This window comes from Rhineura floridana, chromosome 6, assembly GCF_030035675.1.
Source record: "Rhineura floridana isolate rRhiFlo1 chromosome 6, rRhiFlo1.hap2, whole genome shotgun sequence".
NCBI classification, from domain to species: domain Eukaryota; kingdom Metazoa; phylum Chordata; class Lepidosauria; order Squamata; family Rhineuridae; genus Rhineura; species Rhineura floridana.
The window spans coordinates 146974375-146987172 of record NC_084485.1 but is presented as its reverse complement, the minus strand read 5'-3'; the positions used below and the strand labels follow the sequence as shown (position 1 = coordinate 146987172).

The window sequence follows — 12798 nt, the reverse complement described above, 5'->3', positions numbered from 1 at the left end:
ACTTGTAGTGCGAGTTGTTTCCGACTCTTAGGGTGACGTCTTGCGACGTTTACTAGGCAGACCGTATATATGGGGTGGGATTGCCAGTTCCATCCCTGGCCTTTCTTTACCCCCCCAGCATATGCCAGGTACTCATTTTACCGACCACGGATGGATGGAAGGCTGAGTGGACCTCAATCCCTTTTACCAGAGATTCGACTTCCTCCTTTAGTTGGAATCGAACTCCGGCTGTGAGCAGAGCTTCGGCTGCGTTACCGCCGCGTACCACTCTGCGCCACGACTTGAAGGCACATAGCATACACACACAATTGACGTAGAAGGAAGTAAGCATGCCCATCCACCCATATGCGATACCTCTTTGCTGAGAACATTGATTTCTTCCAAATTGTTATCTACCTCTACCCTGAGAGTCAATATAAAGTTCTTTCTTGTAGATGATCTTCCGCCATGGAGGTAACTCCTTTAGGGTACAGAATTCTTTTAAATAATGGTGAACAAAACTGCATTCCTGATAGTCAGAGGAAGTGACAGATCAAGCCTAATTGCTTTTTTGGCAGAATCCTGCTTTGAATGCATGAGGCTCCACTTATAAAGAGATTATATCTCATTCTTAACTGGATTAGAAACTTGTTGCTGGCAGAATTGTCAGGGCAGTGCTAGAATGGGCATGGGGGTGTCTGGATGGAAAGGCATACCTACATTACACAGCTGGTTTGACAGGTATTCCCACTTCCTATGAAACCCTTGGAAGGGTAGTTCTGTGAGGTGGTGTTCCTAGGGATCAGTACAAAGCAGTGTCTTATAGCTTAGTAGACTTCAACAGATGAGATCCACAAATTGCTTAAACCTCTTTGTTTCCCCCTTGTTTGGTACAAGCAGTGGTGGCTAGCTCCCATTGGAGTGGTGCGCTGGAAGGCAGCGAGGCCAACAGTAGAAGGAGGCAAGGCCAATGACAGGCAGGGTCAGCTAATTCTACTTTTGTCCCCATCTGCCTGCTGAGTTCTCCCAGGGCGCTGAGCTTAAGGAGGAGGAAGCTGACCTCAGTGGCAGCCCCTGGGCTGGATATAAGAAAGAAGGCAGATAGGTGGGGATTGGCTGAGGATGGAATGAGGTTGGCTCGGCAATGCCCCTTTTGCCCTAATGGGCCAGCCTCCACTGAACATACAGGTATACTGACATAGATTTATTGTCTGGGCTAAATTGCACACATTTTCCTAAAGGCATAGTGCACAGCTATGTCTGTTGCTTTTTTTCTTTAATTACAGGTGCAGGAGGGGATTGTCATTGGACCCACCACACATGGGAAGTACAAGTGTTTTACTAAGCCTCATAGCCATGCAGAAGGTACTTTTTGCCCAGATTGTGTCTGGGGAGGGATGGGATAAATCAGCCCAACCCCCCTGTCCTACGGTCCCAATGACAGTCACCCCGTCCCCCTGTGCCCGTAATTAAATAAAGGAAAAAACAGATGTAGCTGCTTGTTATGCAGATTAAAGTTAGCATCGAGTTCAGTTGTTCAGTTATGTTCAATTTATGTGGGTCAGTGTCAATCTACCCCTCCCCTGGTCTACTCTCTTTTGAGGACAGTTCAACAGGACAATACAATAGTTCAGTAGCAAAGTGGGGTAGACAACTTATACTAGTATTTAAAATGCATTTAACTTAATTCAGTAAAATCCTTTTAAAAAAGAAAAAGGCCAGGCTTGACAATTTGTGGGTACATTTTTTAAAACATGATTTATGTTGAACGAAAATCTATAAAAAAAGAATATTGATAACTCTTAATTTTCTTAGAGGGATTTCTTTCAGTCGCCTGACCTGAATCAGCCCTTCCACCATTGACTTGGAACATTTTATTGTGAAACAGAGAAGCAACAGGGCCATTCTATTACGTAAGAATCTTACAACATTTCCTGCTGTGAAAAAAAAAATTGTGAGGGAGAGAAAGCTCTCAGCAGCAACTCTTGATGTTTTCTCAAGGATACCTGGTAGTATATCTTAAAGCAGTAGTTTCCAAGCTTTGAACTCCCTCCATGAAATTACTATGCCTTCTGGAATTGCCTTCTCTGATAAGTGTGGGAGGGTACAACTACATTAGAGAATTACAGAAGTATAGGAAGCCAGCGGTATTTAACTCCAGTGTAAATTACAGTTATTCCAAACTAAGGATGAATAATCTGTAAATTTCATTTCTCTCAGTTCCTCATTTTTCTAATATTAAATTCGGTTGTCCACATTTCTGCAACAATTTGCAATGTTTTTTTTTAAAAATCCTATTGAAAATTCTTCATTTTAGTGCAGATTTCTGCTAATAAATACATTTGTGTAGGCAGTTTTGACTAATTATGCATTTTGTGCAAGCAATTTATGCCAGTGTAAGGTATTTTTGTATGTCATTTTCACCAATATATTCATTTTGTGCACACTTTCACCTAATATATGCATTTTTTAAAAAAACATTGCTTGGTTAGAGAACAGCATTGCAAAATTTAGGTAAGTGTAAATTTCAAAGGATGGATGTGGTTTGGTTCTCATATGATTTCGGAAAGTGTAAATTTGATAGATTCAGCTTTAAATGTAAACTGAATTGAATTTCTTGCCCATCCCTATTCCAGACTCCCTCAGAAGCGTGTCTACTTCTGGCTGAGCTAGCCTAAGTCTAACAGAGAAAAGAAGCCTTTTTTAAAAAAAGGTTTAACTTATACCACCCTTTTTGCCATGTGAGTTCCAGTGGGTTGCCAGATTACGTGTTTGACCTGAAGGAGGTTTTGAATAGGCATAAGTCTCACTTTACCCCGTTCTGTCATGCCCCCAGAATGCACCCTGTTTTGGCCTTACTCTGGCCTAAGTTCCACTGGCTAAGCCCCAGCAGAGCCCCAGCTCAGTTGGGACAGCCCAGGATCCACCTATTCCAAACTCGCTCATCAATTCCGAATCCATGGGGAACAGGCTCATGCAGCTGAACCAAACAGGATTGAACCCCTTGCCCATCAGCTGAAGTCATTGACCCCTTGGGGTGACATCTCCTGATTGATACGTGAACATGATTTTGAAAAAATGGCATCACAGGGCAAACTGGAACCCCTGGCAGGCCAAGGCTGGCCCGTAAGCTGGAGATTCCCCACCACTGTTTTAGGGTTTAAAATGCATTTCATTTCATTCAGCGAAAGAAAAAGAAGAAGAAAATAGAAGCTGCAGCTGCTTTGATCATTAGTAATGTACTTTAGAATGAACACTTAGCAGTAGCCCCAAGTTATAATAACTTGTTTCAACACAGCTATCTTATTTTCCCTAGCGTATCTATTATTATCCTTGATTGTTTTATTAATCAAATGAATTCTATTTTTATCCAGATTTACCAGTCAGGATTAGTGCATGCCAATAAGCCTGAGGAGCTAAAAGCATCAATTTCAGAAGAAAGGGTGCTGTGGGACAGTTCACTCTTGGCATACTCTGTTTAAAACAGGATTTATTTTATCAAAATAATAATAATATTATAATGTTATATAAATATCACATACAAAATGATTCCACCCGCCTCCAGGACCGGTTCAGTTTTCTTTCATTTCGTGGAAGGAGACTGTGTGAAGTGAGGAACTATTTCTATCAGTGGAAGCTCCCCACACATTTTGGAGCCCTTCGTATTCAAATTCAGAGATGGTTTATGTTAGAGATTCTTTTTCTCAAGCATCAAAGTTTCTAGCTGCAATTTAAAGACATAAAGATACAAGGGTGTGAACGACAGCCTCACATGTGCTCAGAGTTTTGTTTGAGTTACTATAGCAGCTTTAACAGTCAAAGAAACAAGCCACTTTTGCGACTGAATAGTGGCTTGCTTCTTTAGTGGTAGGGGTGAAAAATGGCAAGGAAAGCTTTCATTTTCAAAGTTCTCACATGCACATCTAGTTTCTCTGGGCTTTACATGTCATTTTATAGGCCCGTTTGCTCTTAATGCTTTGAAAACCAAACTAGCAGGAGGCTCGGTTCAGAACTGGGTGGTAGGTAGGTAGGGGGAGTTTGTCCTTTTGTTCTGTCTTGCGGTTCTCGTACGCCTCTCCCAACAAGAAGCTGCTGTTTGCATTGGGAGGAAAGCTTCCATTAATGTTTAAAGCATGTTGCTGTTTGTTGAATTTGTATCCCTATTTTCCAACAAATGATGCCCATGGTGGCTAACAAGAGTAAAGCAATAGAAATATAGCAAAATACAATCGCCTAGCAATCATGCAACATTTTAAAACATAAGAACAAGGCACATGGCACATCCATAAAAACAGCCAATTAAGTAAGTTTCAACGTATATGTACATCAGTTGATGGATCAAAGGTTTGCCTAAATAAAAATGTCTTTGCCCACCAGTGGAAGGTCATTGGAGATGCAGCTAGCCATGTATCCTTTGGCATTTTAGGTTGTATGGAGTGAGTTAAAGATGATAATTGTACCACACATTCTGTTTATCACCCATCTTCAGCTGATGCTTGGTAAAAATATCTTTATTGGGATGATAAGGCTGAGTATCTGGTCAGGACAAATCCTGGAACCCAAATTGAATTGAGCAAATCCTGGATTTTTCTGGAGTGGGACAAGGTAGCACTGTATCACCCTGGGTCAGGTCTACCCAGTGAAAACTGGGACTGTGGCAATCAGGTGGCACGGGGAGCAGAGGGAAAAGGAGATGGTGTGGGCAGGGACTCTCTCCTGCAATATCTTCTTTTCCTTGCTGCTGACTGCATGCTTAATTAGGATTTAAAACCCCAATTAAACATTAGGGCTGTGCAAAGCCCCTGATTTGGTTTGAGGCCCAGATTGCTCTGGCCCAGATCAGAGCCTGATCAGGATCACTGAATCTGGCCCCAATTAGCATCCCTTAAGTCTTCCTTTTGGAGAGCCAGTGTGGTGTAGTGGTTAAGGTGCTGGACTACGACCTGGGAGACCAGGGTTCGAATCCCCACACAGCCATGAAGCGGGCTGGGTGACCTTGGGCCAGTCACTGCCTCTCAGCCTCATGAAAACCCTATTCCTAGGGTCACCATAAGTCAGAATCGACTTGAAGGCAGTACATTTACATTTTTTTAAAGTCTTCATTTTAAGGATGTCAATACTCTTTGGTTCTTCGTGAAGGCCAACACACTTGTTTGTTTATGACACTGTGTTGAGCCCCAGCTCTCCCAGGGGAATCAGGGTGGGGAGCCGGTCAAGTCCCAGCCTCCTCAGATAGGGCAGGGGGAGCAATCAGAGGTAGATGAGTCTTTCGAGGACAATGAGGGAGGGGGAGTAGCTGACTGCCTGCCAGTTCCCACAGACAGTTCTCCCGCCGAAGCAGACATTGCTCCCCCACAGACGCCTCAACAGAGCCGGATGACTGAGCGAGCGTGCCGGCTCCACCCTCTCAGGATTCCCAGCCTGGCACTTCAGATGCTTTCCTGCCTCCTGAGACATCTGTTGAGCCTGTACTGTCAGATGAGCCGGCGGAGGCTTGCCCCCCTTCGCCTTGCACGAGGTGTCGAGAGAAGGTGGGGCTTCGCAGGAGTCAGAGATTGCGAGCGAAGACCTTCCCTACTTAAGGCGGCGCCCCCCTGACCCAGTTGCTGAGTCAACTTTCTTCACATGCTGCAGAGTAAGCCTAGGTAGCTTAGTTAGGGAATGTAGTGAGTTAGCACAGTTAAGTCTATGAAACGCATTGCCTTTGATGTTACTCTAATAAAACAGGAATTAATTCCAGCCTTGCCTCCGTTTCCGACTCTCACTCTGGGCAGGACACACTGTGAAATCAATTACATGCACAAGATATATTAAGGCTTTTTTCAGGGATGAATCCTGTAGGAAAGAGCAAATATAATTTGACATACCCTTGGATGTGCCAGTGAATTGTACATTTGGCTTGAACTTGTGTTCAGATTCTAATTATGGGCCAGTTCATAGATTATACAGAGGTTAACTTGAGTTTGCTACTCCATGTGTTTGGATTTTTAATGTAATTTTTATTGCTGTAGTTCTGTTATTTTGTGTTGCTGTTTTAACAGTTGATTGAACAGGATATTTTAAATAATCAATGCACGGTTTTATCTTTGTTGCTAGCGATCTTGAGCTCTTTAGAAGAAAGGCGAGGAAATGTTTTAAATAAATGCGGTGTTATCTAAGTTGTAGACCATTGAAATAATAGTTTACATGAGTTATGATTAACTGAAGTCCACTGATTTCAATAGGTCTGTTTTTGAGTTTGATTTATTTATTTCTTATATTTATACCCCACCTTTCTTTCATCATAGAACCCAAGGCGGCATACATGTAGTCCCCAGACAGTCTCCCATCCAGGCGCTGCCCAGACCCAGACCTGCATAGCTTCAGCAAGGTGGTGCCATCATGTGCTTTCAGACCATAGCTGGGAGCTTAGTTGGATCCCACCCATAATAAATATCTGCTCAGTGGAGAGCTGCAGCCACTGCAAGGGGGCCACAATATGTTGTGCTGCTTTTGCTTTGAGCTGGAAGCATATGCTAAGGTCTTTGTTCTTTGTTTGCAAATATTTGCATCCATACGCAAAGCAAGCAGTTCAACATAACTCGATTTTCCTAGCCAGAGCTCATGCAATTATGTCCAGGGTGTTGGTTCCTCACAGTAATAAATTACAGCTTCATGAAAATCGACTTTCTGAGTGTGACACTCGTCTGTGCCTGCCTGACTTGCTCCTGTGGCACAATGGGATGTATTGCCGTGGAACTCATGCAGCTTATCTGGGAAAGGGGAAGTACACAACTAGCCTCATGAGGAGCACCAAAGTATACAGCATGCCTCCAGCCTGTCTTAAACAATGGTAGCTCAGCAGATCATCTGGCCTCCTTTAGGCTTGTTGCTCAGCCATTAACCTTATCTCTTTATGCATGTGTGACAGCCATACATAGGCCTGCAGCTGCTGTTGCTTCTCAGCTATCCTGTAGTTGACAAAATTGGTTCTGCCACACTAATTGGTCTGTGCCTGCATCACCTTCCACAAGGCCTAGAGCTGAGTGACTTATGTCCATGCCCTCACCTTTTGGCAATTTTTCAAAGGCAGGATGAATTATGTTAACATTTCAAAAGGGGGCATACCATTTAGCAGCAGCAGTAGTAGAAATAGTGGTTTCTTCTTTTAAAAAAATATTTTGGCCACCTCTGCAAGCCTCTTGGTGGCCACCTTGATTTTTTCCTACAATGCATGGTCAGAAAAATGCTGCATCAGGATGCAGTGTTTTTCCTGGGCGTTGTGGAGGGGAAAAATGGCAGCTTCCATTGGCAATCATCAATATTTCCTCCCACAATGCCGTAGGAATCATGCTGTCATGATGTAGCTAGCGCTGTTCCATGGGGCATTGTGGGTGTTTTTGTGGGGAAAGGCAATGGGTCTACTGCGAGGAACTGTGACCACTTGTGATTGCAAAATGTTTTAATAAGGTCACATCCACACCAAAGCAGCGCCCGCCTTCCCCCCGCTGCTGCCTAATGCCAGGCGCCGCTTTGCGCTTTCCGTGTCGCTCGTCCAGGCTGAGTTCTCCGGTGCAACATGCCTTTCTCTCCAGGGAGCCGACCGTTCCCTCCTGGGCTGCCTCCGCGCTCCGCTTACAGCAAAGCCGCACTGGGCGGAGTCCTCAGTCCCACCCCAGGGCGGCTGCAAGTCCGGATCAGGAAGCGGGATGGGGCGCGGTGGCGGGTCCGAGGCGGGCCGCAGAGCCCAGCGGCTAGCTCGCAGCGGCATCTCGCTGGTGGTCCTGGGCCACTTGACCTTGGTGCTGGGGGCCATCGTCCACGGTGCTCTCTTGCACCACGTGGCCTGGCCCGCGCACACCATCACCTTGGAGTACGCCATGGCTAATGTCGTTGCGGTGGCTTCTGGGCTCTTGAGCATTGCTGCCGGCGTCCTGGCGATCCTGGTGTCCCGGAGCTTCTCCCACCGTTACCTGGACACAGCCCTGGTCCTCTGGCTTCCTTCCTTGTTGATGGCAGCAGTGGAAGCCGGTTTGTCTGCCTGGTGTTGCATAGCCTCCCTCTCTCTCTGTGGAATTGGCCCCTCTTCAGCCTCCTACAAAGTGGCCCTGCTTCAGGCAGCTGCCCCACAGGAGGTGGCTGCCGAGGAAGGCTCTGAGGGGGAGCCTCACCACCAGCCTCTCGTTGAAATGGACGAGGAAGAGTGCTGCCTTTGAGAGTGGAGGGAAGAGAGTGACCCACTTTTGCTGCTAGACTGTCCTTCATGTTCTTGCACGGACAGATGGGCTTGTGTTCAAGGTGCAGAGCTGGCCAGGCAGGAATCTCTCCCATATTGTTTTTTTTTTAAAGTGTTTTTAAATTTGTATATTTGTTTTTAATGTTTTTAATTGTAAACCGCCCAGAGAGCTTCGGCTATGGGGCGGTATACAAATGTAAATAATAATAATAATAATATATTTAAAGTGCATTTAACACTTTAGAGTAGAAAGGGAAAGAAAAATACTCCGTGTGAATGAATGGCTACGAAGGTGGTGCCGACATGAGAGATTTGGATTCTGGGACCACGGGCTATGCTTCCTGGAAGATGGATTGCTGGCAAGTGATGGGTTGCATCTCACAAGGGTTGGGAAGAATGTTTTTGGCCAGAGCATGGAGAAGTTCATCAGGAGGGCTTTAAACTGAATCCTAAGGGGGAGGAAAACGTAAACTTGGTGGTAACCACTGACAAAGGCTTGTGCACAGTAACGGGAAAAGAGATCGGCTGTAATAGGGACCAGTAACAGTCATCAGAAAAATGTAGTAAGGAAGCCAAGCTATAAATTGCAATACGCAGACCATGGGAAACAAGCAGGACGAACTTGAACTCTTAATATAGGAAGTTAATTACGACTTGATAGGTATAACTGAAACTTGGTGGGATGACTCCCATGGCTGGAATACAGCAATTGAAGGATGTAACTTGTTCAAAAAGAACAGAAGGAATAAAAAAGGAGGTGGAGTTGCGCTATATGTTAAAAATATATATCCCCGCACAGAAATACAGGAAGATGAGCTTGAGTATCTGGATTAAAATTAATGGGGCAAGTAATAAAAGGAATGTGGTGCTTAGAGTCTATTACCAACCACCCAATCAAGGAGAAGACGAGAACATAACTTTTGACAAGCAAACTGCCAATGTTTTGAGCAGGCATGATGTAGTAGTAATGGGGGATTTCAATTATCCCGATATCTGTTGGGAGACAAATTCTGCCAAACACGGCCCTTCCAAGAAATTTCTGACTTGTGTTGGGGATAACTTTCTGCTACAGAAAGTGGAGGAAGCAACCAGAGGATCTGCTGTCCTTGACTTGATTCTAACCAATAGAGATGATTTGGTGGATGAAATGGCAGTTACGGGAACTCTGGGGGAAAGTGACCACACCATACTTGAATTCTTGATTTTAACAGAAGCAAAAGCTGAGAGAAGCCATACGTGCACCCTGGACTTCAGGAAAGCTGATTTTAATAAACTCAGAACAATTGTAAGTACGGTTCCATGGCAAGCCACCCTAATGAGAAAAGGAGTCCAAGATGGGTGGGAGTTTCTAAAAAAGGAAATTCTAAAAGCGCAATGGCAAGCAATTCCAGCAAGGAAAAAAGTGGGGAAACAACAGAACAAGCCAATGTAGCTTCACAAAAAGCTAAGAGATGACCTGAAAACAAAAAAGGACACATACAGGAAGTGGAAAGAAGGCCAGGCCACAAAGGAAGAGTACAGGCAGGTATCATGGAATTGCCGGGATGGTGTCAGGAAGGCTAAAACTGAGAATGAGCTGAGGCTAGTGAGGGATGCTAAAAGCAACAGAAAAGCTTTCTTCAGGTATGTCCATAGTAAAAGACAGAAAAGAAATGATGGCACAGCTACTCAATAAGGATGGCAAAATGATAGGTGACAAAGAAAAGAAAGAAGTGCTCAATTCCTACTCTGGCTCAATCTTCTCCCAAAAAAGGGTCTATGACCCTCCTGGGAAACATGAAGTAGAAGGGGCAGGATTGGAGTTTGAGATTGATAGACAAATGGTCAAGGAATATCTAATCACTTTGAACGAGCTCAAATTGGCAGGACCCGATAAACTGCATCCTATTGAAGGAACTGGCTGAAGAACTCTCAGAACTGCTGTCTATTATCTTTGCGAAATCATGGAGGACTAGTGAAGTGCTGGATGACTGGAGGAGAGCTAATGTTGTCCCTATCTTCACAAAGGGCAAGAAGGAGGAACTGGGGAACTACAGACCAGTCAGCCTAACATCAATCCCTGGGAAAACTCTGGAGCAGATTATAAATCAGTCAGTCTGTAAGCACCTTGAAAACAATGCAATGATTACTAGGAGCCAACACAGATTTATGAAGAACAAATCCTGCCAAACTAATCTTATCTCATTTTTTGACCAGGCAATCTCCCTTGTAGACTGAGGGAATGCTGTGGACATAATATATCTCGACTTCAGCAAAGCTTTTGACAAAGTGCCCCATGATATTCTTAGCAAGCTAGCTAAATGTGGGCTGGATGGAACAGCAATCAAGTGAATCCACAGCTGGCTCCAGAATTGTACTCAAAGAGTGCTTATCAATGGTTCCTTCTCAAACTGGGCAGAAGTAACGAGTGGGGTACCACAGGGCTCGGTCCTGGGCCCAGTGGTCTTCAACATTTTTATTAACGACTTGGATGAGGAGGTACAGAGCATGCTTATCAAATTTGCAGATGATACAAAATTGGCGGGCATAGCTAATACCATGGAAGACAGAAAGAAAATTCAAAGGGACCTTGATAGGTTGGAGCATTGGACTGAAAACAACAGAATGAAATTCAACAGGGATAAACCCAAAGTTCTACACTTAGGAAAAAGAAACCAAATGCACAGTTATAAGATGGGGAATACTTGGCTCAGCCATACGACATGTGAGAAGGATCTTGAATTGTCGTTGATCACAAGCTGAATATGAGCCAACAGTGTGATGTGGCTGCAAAAAAGGCGAATGCTATATTAGGCTGCATTAACAGAAGTATAGTTTCCAAATTGCATGAAGTATTAGTTCCCCTCTATTCAGCACTGGTTAGGCCTCATCTTGAGTACTGCATCCAGTTTTGGTCTCCGCACTTCAAGAAGGATGCAGACAAACTGGAACAGGTTCAGAGAAGGGCAAGAAGGATGATCAGGGGACTGGAAGCAAAGCCCTATGAGGAGAGACTGAAAGAACTGGGGATGTTTAGCCTGGAGAAGAGAAGACTGAGGGGGAGATATGATAGCACTCTTCAAGTACATGAAAGGTTGTTACATAGAGGAGGGCTGGGAACTCTTCTCGATCATCCCAGAGTGCAGGACACGGAATAATGGGCTCAAGTTGCAGGAAGCCAGATTTTGACTGGACATCAGGAAATACTTCCTAACTGTTAGAGCGATATGACAATGGAATCAATTACCTAGAGAGGTAGTGGACTCTCTGATACTGGAGGCATTCAAGAGGCAGCTGGACAACCATCTGTCGGGAATGCTTTGATTTGGATTCCTGCATTGAGCAGGGGGTTGGACTTGATGGCCTTATAGGCCCCTTCCAACTCTGCTATTCTATGAAAGCACATGGCTTTCCCAAAAGAGTCCTGGGAACTGTAGTTTTCCCTGCACAGAGCTACAATTCCAGAACTCTTAAACAACAGTTTCCAGGCTTCTTTGGAGGGGGGCGGGGGAAGCCGTTTGCTTTAGATGTATGGTGTGAAAAAGAAATGAAACCAGTGCTGCTGACATGATAATCCTTTCAAGATGTTCAAATAGTTCAGTCTTCCTGAAATTGTTCCCTAGTTTCCCCTCAAATTTCACCCACCCCATTTTCAAACCAAAGGTTCCCCTGCCTTACATGCATGTTTCCCCCGGCATGCATTTTACAGCAAACAGCATCTACATCTCTAATGGCAAGCAAAATAAGCTTGCAAAGAGCTGTTACTGTTTCAAATGCATGTTCTTCCTCTTCTAAAGCGTTAAAACTGCTAGCATGCACTAGGAAACCCATTAAAGAAAGGGAGAGAAATATACAGCTGCTCTATGTAATCGTTTTCTTCATTCATTCTTTTATTTATTTTCGCACCCAGTCTCTTACAATTCACCTTGGAGTGATAGAATTTGAAATATTTGCTGTAACGCAGATCAGAAAAGTAGGAAATCAGGCTTAGTCTGCATGCTGCTTGCCTCTCTTTTGGTTTTATTTAGAACTCCTGCTAAGTCCATGTAGCAAAGATAAGAGAGTTAGTTCCACCTCCCCAAACCACTTTTTCAGAGTGACTTGGCCAGCTTCCTGTATCTCTCCACACTACAGAATTTGTTCTAATTGCCCAAACTTTAATGCAGGTTTTAGCCTCATGTTGTCAGCTCATTCACTTGAGAAGAGGAAAGGGACACTTGCCAAAGCGGAAAGGGGCAGTCAGTCACCTCAGTGTCCTTGACAAGTGCTTTTGTGAATTGCTGTTGATGGCTTGTGACAATTCTGAGCCACTGTGATTTGTGTTGCATTTCTCCTGGCTTGGGTGAGGGCTGAAGAAATGACTAAAGTCAGAGGAAGAAGTGTGAGTTTTACAGCTGATGGGTAAGAAGCTGACTTTGAGGGTCAGTGAGGGTGTGCTGCCCTGCCGCCTAACTAGGAACTAGTCAACATAAACAATAGCGGGTTTTACATTGAAAGAACATGTCGGGTTGTGTAGTCCTGTCTTTCATGACCATGTGCACACAGGATGTGCCCTGTTGGCTGCATGCTTGATGGCCATGAGAAAGCGCCCTATAAGTACACATGCACTTGTATGTCTGTGTAGG

The 12798-nt window shown here is 44.5% G+C and overlaps 1 protein-coding gene across 4 annotated transcripts in view; it reads left to right on the top strand.

The window, feature by feature from the left end:
- Positions 1-12798, top strand: part of PLA2G4A (phospholipase A2 group IVA) — a 177558-nt gene that overhangs the window by 22271 nt on the left and 142489 nt on the right. The window contains exon 3 of one of the 4 annotated variants that reach the window (XM_061634011.1): positions 1795-1892. The exons of the other annotated variants lie outside the window; for them this stretch is intronic. The gene's annotated coding sequence lies outside the window, so the exon portion shown is untranslated. The remainder of the gene's footprint in view (positions 1-1794; positions 1893-12798) is intronic. 4 annotated transcript variants of the gene reach the window in all.